Source organism: Felis catus, chromosome D4, assembly GCF_018350175.1.
Source record: "Felis catus isolate Fca126 chromosome D4, F.catus_Fca126_mat1.0, whole genome shotgun sequence".
In the NCBI taxonomy this organism is placed as follows: Eukaryota; Metazoa; Chordata; class Mammalia; order Carnivora; family Felidae; genus Felis; species Felis catus.
Genome location: NC_058380.1, coordinates 10,564,015 through 10,581,670, shown reverse-complemented (window position 1 = coordinate 10,581,670; position 17,656 = coordinate 10,564,015). Strand labels below are relative to the sequence as shown.

Genomic DNA, 17,656 nt, shown 5'->3' with positions numbered 1-17,656 from the left:
TGGCCAGATCCATAAAATTTGATATATAGGACTTCTGTTTTTGTTAATCTCCACCTTCCCCAGCCCCAAGTGTTTCTGTTATTTTTAAAACAATTTTATTTATGATGTATATTTCCTTGAAGCAATAACTTTTAGGAAAATAGTTTCTTTTATGTACTGGGATTTTTTTAAAGTTTGAGAGGGAGAAAACAGAGTGCAAGTGAGGGAGGGGCGAGAGAGAGAATCCCAAGCAGGCCCCACACTGTCCTCACAGAGCCCTACTTGGGACTTGAGTTCAGAAACTGTGAGATCATGACCTGAGCTGAGATTAAGAGTTGGATGCTTAACTTGACTGAGCCACCCGGATGCCCCTGGCTTTCCTGTTGAAATGCCTGTTATTTCTATGATGGTTTTGTTTTAATCTGTGCTTGGAGTGTGGTCTGCTACTTTGAAGTATTTTTTGAATTCTTTGGCGTATAACACTAAATACTATATATAGTATATTTATACCAAATAATGTATATTTATACCAAATACATTATTTGGTATAAATATATAAAATTATGGACATTTGGAAAAGACGTATCTCCATAAACTTCACTTACACTTCATTTTTGAAATCTGCACTTGTATTCTAATTACCATGAAAATGAGATGTCTTGGGTGTGGTCTGACCATGAAGAGTTGTTTTCCTAGTGGGGTCCACAGTTTCAGGAGTGCAAGAGTCCACTGCCCGTCTGTGCTGTTACTCAGTGGGCCCAGCTGGGGGTACCCCTGTCGTATGGGAAGAAATCAAGACCCGGGTCCCCCGAAACCTGATCTGTGACCTAGACCCTGTGCACGGGGGGTTCTGATCAGAAAGCTAACCTGTTAGAGGAACTTTCATCCCTATAAAAGGCAGAAATTATTTTCTTAATGCTTTTGATAAAATCTGGATGCATCCTGCTTTACCCTATTTATTATGGAAATTGAACATGGGACACTTAATTTATTATATTTTTAAGTGTTTAATGTATATATTTATTTTGAGGGAGGGAAGGGGAGAGGGAGAGAGAGGGATGAAGGGAGAGAGGGAGAACACGTGCACAGGAGGGGCAGAGAGAGAGGAGAGACAGAATCCCAGGCAGCCTCCCTGCTGTCAGCTCAGAGCCCAACTCAGGGCTCGATCCCACGAACTGTGACATCATAATCTGAGCTGAAATCAAGAGTCAGATGCTCAACTGACTGAGCCGCCCAGGTGCCTCTTAATTTATTTTGCAAAACCACCTGCCTCCATTCACTTAACATTAATAGTCACATATAATGAGCAATTGAAAATTTGTATATTTTGCAAGTTTTTAGGATATACAGAGACAAAATTATGTTGCCTTTCATGCTAATAAAATTGTTTAAGACTCCTTGGCTTCATACACGTTTCCTGTCTGCATAATGTTTAATAGTAATTTAAGTTTCTGATGTTTTGTGATCGTGGTGGGGCAGTAACTGTATTTGGGCCTAAATCTTTGTCAGATTTTTTGGAACATTATTTCCTTAATCTATGTTATTGGAAGCAGAGGGACTGGGTTGGAAATCACAAAGTTGTGTGTGTTTATGTGTGTATATATAGAAATAATACTAAATAACTGTAATCTCTCCAAAGACTCATGATGTGTTTTGCCAAATTGGTTTCTTTTATTTATTCATTATTTATTTAAAAAAAATTTTTTTTAACATTTATTTATTTTTGAGACAGAGCATGAACGGGGGAGGGTCAGAGAGAGGGAGACACAGAATCTGAAACAGGCTCCAGGCTCTGAGCTGTCAGCACAGAGCCCGACGCGGGGCTCGAACTCACCGACCGCGAGATCATGACCCGAGCCGAAGTCGGCCGCTTCACCAGCCGAGCCACCCAGGCACCCCAAAATTGGTTTCTTTCAAATGAGACCAGTGTGCGCCCCGTGGTGGGATGTGCGTGCCTCCCTCCCATCTAGCCCCCAGGGGGGTGGTCTCCTTGCTCCATCCAGGAGCACTGGGGGGTGGGGTTGTCGGGCTCCACCCAGGACCAGCTCCTGCTCTGGGGTGTTTGTGTGACCAGGCGGCGTCCCGTGTCTTCTCCACAAGAAAAGGCATTGTTACCAAGGCAGACAGTGGCACTGGGTACAGCTACGTACGCGCCAGAGCCCGAGAAAAGCTTCGCCGGAGGGACCGGAGGCACCGTTGACAGTTGCTGCAGGTTGTGGTAATGCAGCAGTTACATCGCGTTCCTTTGGCAGCACGTGTTAGTGGATTAGCTCTAAGGTAGGAGCGCTTTCGGTGAAAATTCTGAACAGGGCACCTGGGTGGCTCAGTCGGTTGATCATCTGACTCTTGACGGTGGCCCAGGTCATGAGCCCCGTGTTACGCTCCCTGCTGAGCCTGGAGCCTGCTTAAGATTCCTCTGTCTCTCCCTCCCCTTCTCCCTCCCTCTGCCTCCCTCCCTCCCTCCCCCCCCCTTCCCCCTTTCCCCAAGTCACGCTTGCTCAAGCAAAGTAGCATCTTCGTTTTGTGCAGATAAATATCCAGAAGTAGAATTGCTGGGTCACGTGATGGCAACAGATCAGATGGAAGCTCTACTTCTAATCACTTGAGGAACCTTCCTACTGTTTGCTGCAGGGGCTACACCATGTTCCTTCCTGTCAGCGGTGCCTAGGGCTTCCCTTGCTTCACATCCTCCTCAGCCCTTGTTACTTCTTGTCCTTTAGAGGCGAGCCTTTCTCCCAGGTGTGCGGTGACATCTCCTTGGGGCTTTGGTTTGCATTTCCCTGATGATCAACGTTGTAGAGCATCTCTTCTTGTACCTCTTGGCGTCTCTGTCTTTGGAAAAGTGTCTGTTCAGATCTTCTCATTTTTTAATGGGATTGTGGTATTTTTTGTTTGTTTGTTTTGTGTTGTTTGCTATTGAGTGGTAGGAGTTCTTTATGTAATTCGGACCTTGAGGCTTATCAGAGAAATATTGGTACTGATTTTCTCCCGTTCAGTAGGTTGCCTTTTCATTTTATTGATGGTCCCCTTTGTCATGAGAAGCTTTTTAGTTTGACGTCGTTCTGGTTATTTATTTATTTATTTATTTTTGCTTTTGTTGCTTTTGCTTTGGGTGTCTGATTCAAAACCGTCATCTCCAAAACCGACATCAGGAGTTTCATGGTTGTAGGTCTTACGTTCAGGTCTTGAATGTGTTTTGAGTTGATTCTGTGTAGGCTGTAAGATAGGCGTCCAGTTTCATTCTTGGGCATGTGGTGGTCCAGTTTTCCTAGCGCCATTTATTGAAGGGACTATTTTTCTCCGTTGTATATTCTTCCTTTATCACAAATCAAGTGGGAATTTTTTTTTTTTTTACAAAGTTTTATTTATTTTGAGAGAGAATACATGCGGGGGAGGGGCAGAGAGAGAGACAAAATCCCAAGCAGGCTCCATGCTTTTGGTGTGGAGGCCTTTGTGGGGCTGGATCTCACAAACCATTGAGATCATGACCTGAGCCCAAATCAGGAGTCAGATGTTCAACTGACTGAGCCACCCGGGCACCCCTCAGGTGGGAATTCTTAATATACCAGGGCTTTCTTTGCATAAGTACATTTTACTGGATGAGGTGACAATGGCTGTTGCTGGCAGAAAAATCTTTGTGCCCCCCCCCCCATAACCTTTGTGCTGAACGAAGGGCTCAAACTCACAACCCTGAGATCAAGAGTTGCCTGCTCTACTGACTGAGCCAGCCAGGGGCCCCAGGAGTTGGTTTCTTATTCTGTGCAGTTTCATTGAACATTATAATATATGTCCTAATACAGTGAAGGTTAGGTTTAACAGGAAATTAACTTTTCTTTCTCCCATGTTTTGAGAAAAATATTTGAGCCGGTATAAATGATAGTTCTTGACAAGGTAGAAGGGAGTCCGACTTGGAGAATTCCTGATGCCGACAACACTGTGATTAGTCTTACGTCCTAAATGAGTTCATGCCATTACCAGAGGACACTCTTGACAGTCAAAGAATGAAAGGTAACTTGGAAAGGTGGACAGCCAAGATCAATCACTTAAAATTGCTGCCTTACCTGTCTGTAGATTTACCTCATAAATTAAAAACCAGTATTTTTTTTTTTTTGTTTCTTTGTTGGTTCAAGCTGGAAGTAACCTAAGTCATGGTCAGGAGAGAGTACTCTTGGTGGCGAGGGTAACGATGAATATAGAAGTCACAGCACTGTTTTGTTTGTATTTTAAAGAAAGTGCTAACCTAGTTGACAGAGTTGTGACTCACCCCCCTCCCCCGAGACGGATGGATATTTGCTTTGGAAATCCTGAGTGAAGAGTTGGAGGAATTACCCCCTTGGGCTGAGAGTGACTGATGGAGGAAGGCCAGGCTGCCTACAGGACGAAGTAATGGAGATACATACTCGCTGTGCGAATGTCTCATGTGAGGCTGGGCTGACTTTAGATGAACAACACACTTCCGGTTTTTGTGGTCGCTTTAATTAGCTTTAATGAGAGGCTCAGCTAGGAGTTTGTACCCCTCCACTTCTGCTGTGTGCTTCCAAGGATGTCTGCTTCCAAGGATGTCTGCCAGGGTAACCTGGGTTTGGTTTTTTTTTTAATCTTTTTTTCTTAAAGTTTATTTTACTTACTTTGAGAGAGAAAGAATCCCATGCAGGCTCCAGGCTCTGAGCTGTCAGCACAGAGCCCGACGCGGGGCTCGAACTCACAAACCGTGAGATCATGACCTGAGCCGAAGTCGGATGCTTAACCGACTGAGCCACCCAGGCACCCCACCCTTGATGTATTTGTGACACATTCTTGAGTCTGGAAAGCCTGAGTTTGGTGCATTGTCTCTGTCATTGTCTGTGCAGTTCTAGGTGCATGGAGTCGTCAAGGTGATAGACCTGCTTGGGGTCTCAGGCAGTAGGGCAGCACTTTTGGTGGCCCTGGCACAGAAAACCCTTATAGGCTCCCTGGACCTGACTGATGAAGGTGCAGAGAAAGGGTAGGTCAGGAAGCAGAGGTCTCCTGGATTGCGTCTCCCTCCCGTGCCCTTACTGTGTGCCATTACTCTGCTCCTCATGCCTCATGGCTTATTCATCATTTTCTAGTTGGGCTCTCACTCTCAACGGCAGCTCCAGACATTCGCTTTGGTCCTTTGATGGATAACCACCGGGAGTTCTGTTTCGGTTCCTTCTGGAGGCTGTGCGTTGGAGATACAGAGGTTCCTGGAGTAGTTGTCTTACTTGGGTGTGCGGAGGAGGGCAGGAGGGACCCTGGCCCTTCTCATAAAGCATTAGATTCCCTACTGTAACTAAGGGGTTTGGTAAACTGCTGTGGAATGAATTTCCCTATCAGTGGATATTGACACAATGGCTACTAACACAAAGATTGTGTCCTTAGCTAAAGAGCTCATGTCCTTCATTTGCTCCTCTTTCTAAGACAGTGGTTCTCTGCCCTCCCCCCTCAACCTCACCATCAGCAGTGGTGCAACATCAACTGGGAACTAGTTAGAAATGTTGGTCCTCAGGACTCACCCCAGACCTGGTGACTCTGAGACTCTGAGGTGAGGACCAGAAGTCTGTGCTTTAATAGATTTATGCTTTCAATTTTGATTTATGCTTCGATTTGAGAACCAGTGGTTTTCGGTGTTGGGGGTTTTGGGGGTTTTGTTTTTGTTTTGAGAGGGGGGAGGGGCAGAGAGAGCGGGAGAGAGAATCCCAAGCAGGCTTCACGGTGTCCGCGCAGAGCCCGACACAGGACTCGATCCCACAGCCCTGAGGTCATAACCTGAGCCGAAGTCAAGAGTCTGATGCTCCACCAGCTGAGCCCCCCAGGCACCCCTGGGGTTTCTTTTAATGGTACCTTTTGTTATAATTTTCTCGGGAAGTAAAGATGTTTGACATGTGACATTCTCCAGAGTGCCTATAGCTAATGGTTACCTCCTTGCACACCCCTCCCTCAGTCCGACGAAGGGGTCTCTTGCCACCTCACCCCCGGGTCACTCCCAGAAGTAGTCACTTCCTCCACAGAGAACTGAAAAAGGAGAGAAGTGCTGGAAGGTCTGGAACTTTCCATCCTGGGGCTTACGGTTTAAATGGCAGAATCGAGCCAAGTTTGGTAACCCCATCAGAGAGAAAGCACTTTTTGATTGGGTCACACACGTACAAGTAATTTTGTTTTCTTTGCCCTAAGTGGAAATGTTCTTCCTCCTTTATAAAATCTAGATATCAGGTAAGGAACTATACTTTGGATGACTGAATGCCCTTTTTTCCTGTGCAGTCTCTTGAGTGTGACATTTTCCTTTCTTCTTTTTTGAATTTGTCAAGCCATGAAGGGTAAAAAAAAAAAAAAAATAGTTTACACATCAGTTAACGATTTCATTTCTGATTGATAAATCTTAAAAGAGATAACCTTTTTTTTTATTGAACCCTCTCTTTAAAATTTTAAAAATTAAATGTATTTTAATTTCCCGCCCCCCGGACAGTTGGAGAATATATCTCACCAGGGGCGCCAGGTGGCTCTATGGGTTAAGTATCTGAATGTGGATCTCAGCTCAGGTCTTGATCTTAGGGTGTTGAGTTCAGTCCCCACGTTGGGCTCCAGACTTGGCGTGAAACCTACTTAAAAAGAAAAAAAAAAGTGTTTCTCACCATTGGTTTTTCTTAAATACATACATATATAAACAGCAAGATTTATACTTTGTTACAACATCATTGCAAGTTTTTAAGGAATAAAATCAAGTATGACAATTGAAAAAAAAAAATACCCATGACCAAGTTGGACTATTCTTTACCAGCTCAAGAAATTGTAGGGATGCCTGGGTGGCTCGGTCAGTTAAGCTTCTGACTCTTGATTTGGGTTCAGGTCATGATCTCACAGTTTGTGGGTTCAAGCCCCATGTCAGGCTCCATGCTGACAACATGGAGTATGCTTGGGATTCTCACTCTCTCATTCTCTCTCTCCCTAACCACCCCCCTCCACCCTGCCCACTGCTCACACATGTGCATGCTCTCTCTTCTCAAAATACATGAATAAACTTAAAAAAAAAAAAAAAGAAAGAAATTGTACGTGCATGTTTATGGGAGAAGGTACCAGACCCTACCAGTTTTCTATGAAAAAAAACCTGATGTTACTATAGACCGTTTTCTCCCATCTCTGTCTAATGTTTAACTTGTCTTTGTAACGTAGGCTCAATTTGTGGTAAAAATTCCACCTCTGAGATGACAAGCCTCTACCAGGAGTGGGCACTGAACAGAGCACTCACGTCCCTCTTGGGGGTTTATCTTTGTATCTTGACTTCATAGAATGTCTACAGCTGGAAATAGTACAGCTGAATACAGGAGAAATGGAATGTATATATGTATGTGTGCGTGTACGTAAGGAAAACGTCAGCTGAAGTAGAATAGTCAGCATGCAAGCCTGGAAAAATAGGATTCAGGGAGGCACAAATGGGCCAGGGAGGCACACTGAAAATGGACGAGAGGCCTAGGCCTGGAGGTGTTCCAGGTTCAAAACATGGCCTACAGCAGGCACCCCCACCTCTCGCCTCCACTGGTCCAGTGCTCACCCAGCACATCTGATTATTCTCTGGAGAACACAGTAACAGGGAAAGGGTGGTATTCAGCTGGGCGTCTTTGGCTGTGAGAATCAAAACCAACTTAAGGAGGGCTTTCTCAGGATACCAAAGTACCCCCAAGGAGTCCAGGACCCTCAGAGAAAACCTAGGGTCAAAGGGAAAGCACAGGGAACATGGAGAACTCTGTTGTCTCGACTGCCCTCAGCTTCACCCCACCTTTCTGCACATCAGCTCTTTCTCTGGGCAGAGCCACCTGCATCTGGAGCCTGGCTGAAAACCCAAGGAAGGAAGCATCTTGCTTAGCATGGGTCTGATGCCTCCGTGGGGCCCATCGAGGCCTTGGCTGGGTGAGATGTGTGTGTACCGGGAGGCAGTACGGGAGAGTCCCCTCTGACCCTGTAGCTGGATCAGAAAATTCCAAAGAAGGGAGTAGTTCACGTGGAGGGGACCGAAGCATCCCCCCCCCCCCCACGCATACCATGAACGTGTTGCTGTGGATTTATTCATTAACTTCACGCTCTAAGGGAGGAATCCTCTGGCTCCAAGAAAAGCTCAGTGTTGGACCTAAGAAACCTTGGGCCAGACTGGGAATCAAGGTCAAGGATGACAGTGAATTTTCCGAAGTGACTCCACCCCATGAGGCCTCGTCAATGCCAGCAGGTGATGCCTCCAGTGACACCTGTCTCTGTCAGTGCTGCGCCTTTAGAAACAGCTCTGGTGACGAGCAAGGCCAAAATTCACGGTAAATGTCTGCGTGACGCAAAAGCCTCATGAGCCTCTGCTCTCAAAGGGTCCTTTACTCTGAATGGCATCCTGATCTGACGGAGATCGATGCATTGCAACTGATAGTGTCAGAAAGATACATAGGTTACTAGCTGTTAAGCCGTTTACCTTCATCATGAGCTCATTTGCTCATTGAGTTGTTAATTCAAGTTGAGAATGAATCTTGGTCCACAGACTCAGGGGTGCAAAAAAAATACTGTATTTTTCTCAATCCACTCATCTTCTACTCCGGGGTGGTAGCAGAAAGGTTAACGTTGGGTCTCTTCCCCACACACCCCAGCAAGGTTGTGCCAGGATTCCGAGTTCTTTTTTTAAATTTATTTTTATTTTCTTAATGTGTATTTTATTTTTGAGAGAGAGAGAGAGAGAGAGCGCGTGGAAGCAGGGGAGGGGCAGAGAGAGAGGGAGACACAGAGTCCAGAGCAGGCTCCAGGCTCTGAGCTGTCAGCACAGCTCGTGGGCTCGAACCCATGAACCGCGAGATCATGACCTGAGCCGCAGTCAGATGCTCACTGGACTGAGCCACCCGTGTGGCCCCCGGACTTCGACATTCTTATGATATGTCATGAGGTCTGGAAGACCCATCCCCCCACCCTTGGCTCATCTCTCCGCACTGGTCCCTGCTGCTTCTGGGTGAGAGTTGAGGCTGGGGAGGGTACTTTGTCACAGCAGGAGTCCTGCCATTCCCTCTGGCCTCCTGCGTGTCTGCCACCCCGACCGAGCAGGTGCAGTCCTGCGCTCCTCCACGTCTCCCACTCAGCCCTCCCGCAAGACTCTCCTTAGGGGAGAATTGCTTTCCTCTCCAGCCCTATTCTCCTGACAAAATCTGGCTGCAGCCTCCCCGAAGCAGAGAAGTTAGAGCCCTCCAGCCACAGCAATGAGGGCAGTGGGGAGAGACGAATATAGGAGCCTCCTGCCACAGGGGGACTGCCCCCAGGCTGGCCGCAGCCGGGCAGAGGCTAGGCTCTGTCTCCCCTGTGCTCCTAGAGCTGCAGTCACCCATGGTCGGATCCCCACTTTGGGGGCGTCTCCCGCTCTTCCTCAGGGCTCCAGGTTTGTAGGTGGCTGTACCTGCCCCACACCAGCAAGGGGGCAGAGGCATCTATCGTTGGGCTGTTTCCCAGGGCAGTCCGGAAACCTGCTTCTTCTGGAGAAGTAGCCTTCACATCCCGAAGCATTTTCCATAAATCTTCAGTGCATGCGTGAAAGCCTGGGGAGAGGTTTCTTTTTCCCTTCTCTGGCGATGAATGAGTTGGCTGTGGTGATATTGCTGCGGGGAAGCTCACCCGCCTGGTGCACATGCACTGTGCACTTGTGCCCTTGGGCTCCCAAAGCGACGAGTAATTGTGACTGCAGACAGCTTCACCGAGCACCCACCGTCCTTGGCCGTTGTGTCACGCACTACCTGGCCCACAGCGCAGCTAATGCATTAAAAAAAAAAAAATAGAAACATTTGGTGTGGAGGGGGATACGTTTAGGGTGAAATCTTGGAGACCCCCCTAGCAGATGGCGAGGCTTGCTCGCAGCGTCAATAAAAATTTGCTACCTTGGGCCCCCAGCATGTCACAGAGGATCGGTGAATGGCTCTTCATCTAGAATTTCAGTACAGGCTCTACTTAAAATATTTATGCAACAGTGCTTCTTAACCCCCGCCAAAAGCATAGGTTCACATGTATACTGTTACCCTAGCTGTCGCTAACCTATAACCAGTGGAGGGCCTTTCGAGGGTATTGGGAATGTTGGAAAGTCAACTGTCACGGGTTACATTTGTAGTGGCTGATAAAGTAGCCTTGGTTCCTAAACGGAAATATTTATCTCGTGACCAGAATGGCTCTTCGGCAGCAAAGACATGTGACAGAGGAGAGAGAGGGGAGTTGACTGACACAGAACGTAGAAGGACCAGAGGAATTAATGAAGCAGAAGCTGTTAACCTGGCTTAGTCTTGGCAGGGAGCCGGGAGTAGTCCCTGGTGTTACCGTTAAGAGAGAAATGTTACTAAAAACACAGCTGGAAATCCTTCTGCTAGGGAGTCTCTTTTTAGGTCAATAGAGACACATTCGTGTATTGTGTTTATAGATGCATCATGCACACGTAGCAAAGTAGAAGATTAAAAACAGGCTAATGCTGATTGTTTTTTTCTTTATTCATATTTGTTTTTTAAACTTACAGTAAAGAACAAGCATGCTTTTGAAGGAAGTAGAAGTTGAAAGTTCTCTTTCTGACAGTTGAGGATCAATGATATAGTTCACCCAAAGGTATCTGACCTGAGTCTGCGCTTCTGTTCCTGTTCAGCTGACACATTTTAGCGTCTGGGTTCATTTTTCCCTCTGATAAACAGGTAACTGGCATTTACCTGAGGCCGGACAATCGAATTTAGATGCTGAGCGTTGATAGCAGGTGGCTGTTGACTAGTTCTAGAAGGTGTCTTAGCCAAAACCAGGCACCGCGGGGGGTGTTGGGAGAGAGAGGTTGGAAGGGTCTGCTGTCGGTTATTTTTGGTCACTGAGCTCTGTGCCCGTGGAGAAGCGAGGAGTGAGGGCACGCATGGGGGGAGGCGTTTTTATTGGTTTAAGGCCGGTGAACTTCAGGATACGAGATAAGCAGCTGTTTCGGTGGCTTGATTAGCACACTTCTTGATAACAGTGTCTCTGCTGGTCTCCGTCTGCCCTCCTGGTTTGTCCTCAGTCCCCTGTGGTCTGCATCCTGGACCAGCCCCTATGACAAATTGTCCTCAGGGGTCAACTGTGGCTGCCTTACTAGGCGCTCAACTCCGTGACATCGTGTTCGTCCCCATCCGCAGCCTTCGACGTCGCTCATCTTTCCCTGGGTAGCTGTCTCGGCACCTGCACGCTGTTTCTTCTGCCTCTGTATCCCCTTGCTCTGTATCTCCTCCTTAAGTTCTTCCTCCTGTGTCTCCCTTGATCCTTCACTGTGTCTTCTGTCATCACGCTTCCTTTAGTCCTGGAACTTCAGCCGTCGTGTTTCTGGAGGCAAAAGCCTAGCGGCCAATCCTCTTTCTCTCCACCGTGAGTCCTGTTGTTGCCGAGAGTGTTATCACAAGATGGCTTCTCAAATCCGAACACATTGGCTTCAACACAAAATCCACAGGCATCGGACGCACTCAGAGCTCCTCACCTGGCTCTGCGAGGAGGCCCCTGGATGGTCTGTGCGCGGTTTCCTCATCGCTGATGAAACAGGCTCCTGTGTGAGCCTTTCTAGGCAAAAGAAAGTGGAGTTAATTTAAAAAAAAAAAAAAAGTCTCATTACCTCAAGGCACAAAGGCGTATAAATTTCACAAAGCGTTCACAAAGCTGATCCAAAAAATGCTGGGTTGGTTTGTGGTCCATGCTAACCTGTAAAACTAAGTTAAAATGATCTGAGCGGTCCCTTTCCAGCTGGACCACTATACTTAATAAACGCAAAACAACAGACATTGCCACTAAGACACTGTGTGAGGGTTCAAGTGTCTGGAACATGGGCATTACTGGGGCCACAGGCTCAGCTGGGCTTTGACGGAAGGAATAAGAAAAGCAGTATCTTGCGTGAGGAATGAAACAAAGGAAGGGTCAAGGGTGTGTTCTTTGGAACATAGGAAGACTTAGCCTGACTAGGACCGGAATTATTTGTTGTAAGCTGGAGGAAGATAAGATAAATTAGAGGTAGGTTATGGAAGCCTCTGAAAGTCCATGGAGGAGTTGATATTTGATGGAAGAGAATATTGTTGCCACCCAGGATCCTCATGTAAGGAATGCTGGATTTCGAAATGAGGAGACCAGAGAAGTCGAGAGTTGGAGATCTCCTATAAGGTGGGGTGGGAACGACCAGTATTTCTCAAGCATGTGTTGTAAACCATGCCCTGGATCTCATAGTCTTTCCTGTTACAGCAACCTTAGGGGTAGATGTCAACTGGCCCCCTTTGTGAGGACTTGTGTAAATTCTGCCAAGCGGCTGGGGCGGGATGTAAGCACAGGGACATCTGACCTCAAAGCACAGTGAAGATCGAGGGAGGACATTTTAATCCGTTCTTCATTTTATAGCCCAGAAAGATGAGGCCCAGGAGAGAGGGGGCTGTTGAGGGTGGCAGAGGTTAGAGGACAGGGACACCGGGTCTGCAAGAGAGTGGGCAGGCAGAGGTCTGCAGAGAGAGGCCAGGGTCAAGGCCGCTGCTGTCGGCATCTGGGGGTGCCCCGGTATTCATCAGGCGCGGTGGACCGGAGTGAGAAAGACGGGGCACAGAACAGTGGGATGTTCAAGGGAAAGTGGTGCTGGACTGCTCTGGGATGGGGGATGGCTTGCGCATAATCCCAAGGTTTTAATCAGGGAACTGCCACATGCCCAGAAAAATCCTCGGTGGAGCTGGTTTTCGGGCAAAGGCCATGTGCTTCTTACGGAGTAGTCTGACTCTGAAATGACAGAGATACCAAAATATGAAAATGAATGGTATTCTTGAGCCGGCTTCTAGACCCGCCGACAAACGCCTGAACAGCGTTGGAAGTGCCAGTGAGAGGCTGGGAGGAACAGCCCTTGTCTTTGAAGTAAGAGCAAGCAAGCCAGCTTTTACCGAGAGCGAGGGGGACCATGCCTGCATGAGCTCGTAGGCTCTCTGCCATTCTGGCCCGTCCCTCCCACCCCCACCTCGCCCCCCAATCACGGAAAATGGCTTAACTCTGCTCTTTTCTCAACTCTATAGCTGTCTCCAGTTATCAAGCATATTTTGCCATCACGTTCTCCTCAACGAGATTCCTTTTCTTCCAGAATGATTGTCGCAGCACCGGACGGACTGCTGAGCTATCGAATTGTCTCCATCTTTTGACCACACTAGGGGAATGGAGTTGAAATATTGATTGCGGTAGTTTTCCGGCCTTACATAATTGAGGTGAGGTGTCCTTTTTCCATATGGCTGTCCTTAACTTGCCACGTTGTGTCCTTTAACTTTGCTTTGTGGAGACATTAATCCCTTCTTTCTCCCTACCTTTTATGCTCTAAAATCCTTTCGGGGTACTCTTCATCTGCAAATGTATTAGAGGGCAGAAAGGACTTTATCGGAAGAAATATGAGCAAACTGTTTGGCTCTGAAGAATAAAGGGGAAATGTATTACTCTTCAGATTAAATCAACAGAAGTACCCTATTTCCATAAACACACGATGCAGAAAGTGGATTATATTAGAGAAACGTAATAGGTGGAAAGGAGTATTATTAAGGCTACTTGGGAAAAAATGGAGATATTTAAATATTAATATATTGCTGGCTTTATTCAACTAAAGAGAATCTAGAAAACAGAGAATTTAAAAGAAAAAAGGCTGTTGTTTCACTTGCAGGGATAATGCCTATTAAAATTTTAGTGCATGACTTGTAGTATTCATATTACAAATGTTGGTAATGATGTGTGTGTGTTGCATGTTAAGTTGCTAGATATGTGCAAACGAGTAACGTTTATCACGTGTCTGCCCTAGGCCAGGCTCTATCCTAAGCACTTATATCAATGTGTGAATTCTCACCACCCTGTGAAGTGGGTTTTTTCTTATCCCCATCGTAAGAAAATTGAGGTTCAGATACATGACTTGGTAAATAAACCTCTCACACGGCTGGTAAACCCACTCAGAACATACCAATGGGCTTTTTTTCCACCTACTTCTCCTCCTTAAGAAGATGCTTATTCCTTTTTCTCTACAGCATATGTTGTTCAGTTACATGGCGATAGAATGATGTCCCTTCCCTGCCTCCTTACGTGCGACTTTTGAGCACATCCATTATTTCCCAAGGACATACTGCTACAGGCAGCTTGGCAGAGTCCGTGGGGATGTGGGAACGTTGGGGTTTTTTATTGACCTTGCTGATGGTCTCAAAAGTTTATATTTTATGTGTATACACACACATACACACGCACACATACGTATCTACACAGTATCTGTTGGCCATCTGAATGTCTTCTTTGGGAAAATGTCTACTCAGGTCTTCTCCTTTCTTTTTTTTTTTTTTTAATTTTTTTTTTAACATTTATTTATTTTTGAGACAGAGACAGAGCATGAACAGGGGAGGGGCAGAGAGAGAGGGAGACACAGAATCTGAAACAGGCTCCAGGCTCTGAGCGGTCAGCACAGAGCCCGACGCCGGGCTAGAACTCACAGACCGTGAGATCATGACCTGAGCTGAAGTCGGACGCTCAACCAACCGAGCCACCCAGGCGCCCCAGGTCTTCTCCTTTCTTAATCAGATTATTATTATTTGGGGGGGGGGGAGTTGTATATAAGCTGTTTATATATTTTGAATAATAACCTCTTATGGGTTATGTCATTTGCAGATACCTTCTACCACTCAGTAGGTTATGTTTTGTTGATGTTTTCCTTCACTGTAGAGAGGCTTTTGATTTTGGTGTGGTCCCAGTAGTTTATTGTTGCTTGTGTTTCCCTTCCTGAGAGACATCTCCATAAATATGTTGCTGTAAGACAGGTCAGAGAGGTGACTGCCTATGTTTTCATTTAGGAGTTTTATGGTTTGAGGTCTCACATTTAGGTCTTTCATCCATTTTGAGTTTATTTTTGTGTATGGAGTGAGAAAGTGGTCCAGTTTCATTCATGTGCTTGACGCATTTATTGAAGAGACTATCTTTTCCCCATCGTATATTCTTGCCTCCTTTGTCATATAGTAATTGGCTATATAGACGTGGATTTATTTCTGGGCTCTCAGTCCTATTTCATTGGTCTATGTGTCTGTTTTTCTGCCATTCCAATACTGTTTGGATTATTACAGCTTGGTAGCGTATCTTGAAATGTGGGATTGTGATACCTCCAGTTGTGTTCTTCTTCTTCAAGGTTGCTTCAGCTGTGCAAGGTCTTTTGTGGTTCTGTACAAATTTTGGGATTGAGTTCTATGAAAAATGCAGTCCATGTTTTGATAGGAATTGCATGGAGTCTGTAGACTGCTTTGGGTAGTATGGACATTTTAATGATATTCTTCTCATCTTTCCATTTGTGTTGTGTTGTGTTCAGTTTCTTTGATTCAGTATCTTACCATTTTCACATTACAGGACTTTCACCTCCTCAGTTAGATTTATTCTTAGGTATTTCATTCTTTTCAGTACAATTATAAATGGGATTGTTTCCTTAATTTCTCTTTCTGCTGCTTCATTATTACTTTATAGAAATGCACCAGATTTCTGTGTATTGATTTCATATTCTACAACTTTACTGATTTGATTTATTTTAATAGTTTTTTTGGTGGAGTCTTTCAGGTTTTCTACATAGAGTGTCTTGTCATCTGCAAATAGTGACAGTTTTACTTCTTCCTTACCAACTTGGATGCCTTGTATTTCTTGTCTGATTGCTGTGGCTAGGAATTCCTGTACTCCGTTGAATAAAAGTGGTGAGAGTGGACATTCTTGTCTTGTACATAATCTCAGAGGAAAAGCTGCCCTCAGTGTTTCACCGTTGAATATGATATTAGCTGTGGGGTTTTGATATATGGCCTTTATTATGTTGAGACATGTTCCCTCTAAACCCACTTTGTTGAGTGTTTTGATCATGAACGGATGTTGTTAATTTGCCACATTCTTTTTTCTGTACCTGTTGACATCATCAGAGGGTTTTTATTCTTCCTCTTGTTAATGTGATGATGTATCACATTGATGGGATTGTGAATATTGAACCAACCTGGAATCCTCAGAATAAATCCTCATTGATCATGGTAAAACATCCTTTTGATGTATTGATGAATTCAGTTTGCTAATGTTTTGAAGATTTTTGCATGTGTGTTTGTCAGAAGTACCGGTCTGTAGTTTTCTTTTTTGGTGGTGTCTTTGTCAACATAATTAGTTAAAGTTGCTGAAGATTCTAGTTTAGGAATGTGCTTAATGAAATTTCCTCTGGACATACATGTCAATGCATACCCTCCTAACTAGTTTTGAGGCTGCTCTTAATAATATTTAATATAAGGGGCACCTGGGTGGCTCAGTTGGTTGAGCTTCTGACTTCGGCTCAGGTCATGATCTCATGGTCTGTGGGTTGCAACCCCAGGTCGGGCTCTGTGCTGACAGCTCAGAGCCTGGAGCCTGCTTTGGACTCGGTGTCTCCCTCTGTCTCTGCCCCTCCCCTGCTCGTGCTCTCTCTCACTCTCTCAAAAATAAACATTAAAAAAATTTTTTTAATAATATTTAATATAAGTTCAGAAAAGAGATTTTTGATGTGTATTACCTGAAAGATCTGAACCAGTTTACAAATTTCACTGACAGTAGCAAGAGATACCTTTCTCATACTCTTCTTAATATTAGAGTATAGAATTAGAAAAAAAAAACTTTATTCAGTTTTCTGGACAAGTGAACATTGGTCATATATTTATGAATCAGTTATATTTCTCCTAATGTGAATTCTCTGTTCATGTCCTTTGCCCGTATCTCCAAAGGGACGTTTGCTTTTTTGTTACTGATTTGCATGAGTGTTTAAAAAAATTTTTTTATTATGTTTATTTATTTTGAGAGAGACTGAGAGGGAGGGAGCGAGGGAGGGAGGGGCAGAGAAAGAGGGAGACACAGAATCCAAAACAGGGTCCAGGCTCTGAGCTGTCAGCACAGAGCCCGACACAGGGCTCATATCCATAAGCTGTGAGATCATGACCTGAGCCAAAGTCAGATGCTTAACCAACTGAGCCACCCAGGGACCCCTGCAGGAGTGTTTTTATTGTAAAATTTCTTTTATTATAAAAATATTGTTAGCTTTTATGCCCTTTGCTTTTGACTTTTATGGTGTTTTTTTTTTAATGTTTATTTATTTATTTTGTGAGGCAAGTGCACAGGGGAAGGGCAGAGAGAGAGAATCCCAAGCAGGCTCCACCCTGTCTGTGCAGAGCCGAACACAGGGCCCGATCCCACAAACTGTGAGATCGAGACTTGAGCTGAAATTGAGAGTCAGACGCTTCACCGAGTGAGCCACCCAGGCGCCCTCTGTCTGGCGGTTTTAAATTTTTTTTTTTTTCAACGTTTATTTATTTTTGGGACAGAGAGAGACAGAGCATGAACGGGGGAGGGGCAGAGAGAGAGAGGGAGACACAGAATCGGAAACAGGCTCCAGGCTCTGAGCCATCAGCCCAGAGCCCGACGTGGGGCTCGAACTCACGGACCGCGAGATCGTGACCTGGCTGAAGTCGGACGCTTAACCGACTGCGCCACCCAGGGCCTGTCTGGCGGTTTTAAAAGTAAGTCAATATTTAATTTAGGTAGTGAGATCTTTTCCCTGTGGTTTCCATATAGATTCACTAGGAGGCAGGAATGAATGCCTTTAATTATTCCCCCTTCTTGTAGCAGAATGACCTGTTCTGAGTGTCGCCTCTTGGCGCTCCCCCGC

General features: G+C 45.5%; 1 protein-coding gene across 8 annotated transcripts in view; it reads left to right on the top strand.

The window, feature by feature from the left end:
- Positions 1–17,656, top strand: part of KANK1 (KN motif and ankyrin repeat domains 1) — a 211,717-nt gene that overhangs the window by 57,790 nt on the left and 136,271 nt on the right. For all 8 annotated transcript variants that reach the window (XM_045043460.1, XM_045043461.1, XM_023243318.2 and 5 more), the window contains exon 2: positions 13,076–13,196. The gene's annotated coding sequence lies outside the window, so the exon portion shown is untranslated. The remainder of the gene's footprint in view (positions 1–13,075; positions 13,197–17,656) is intronic.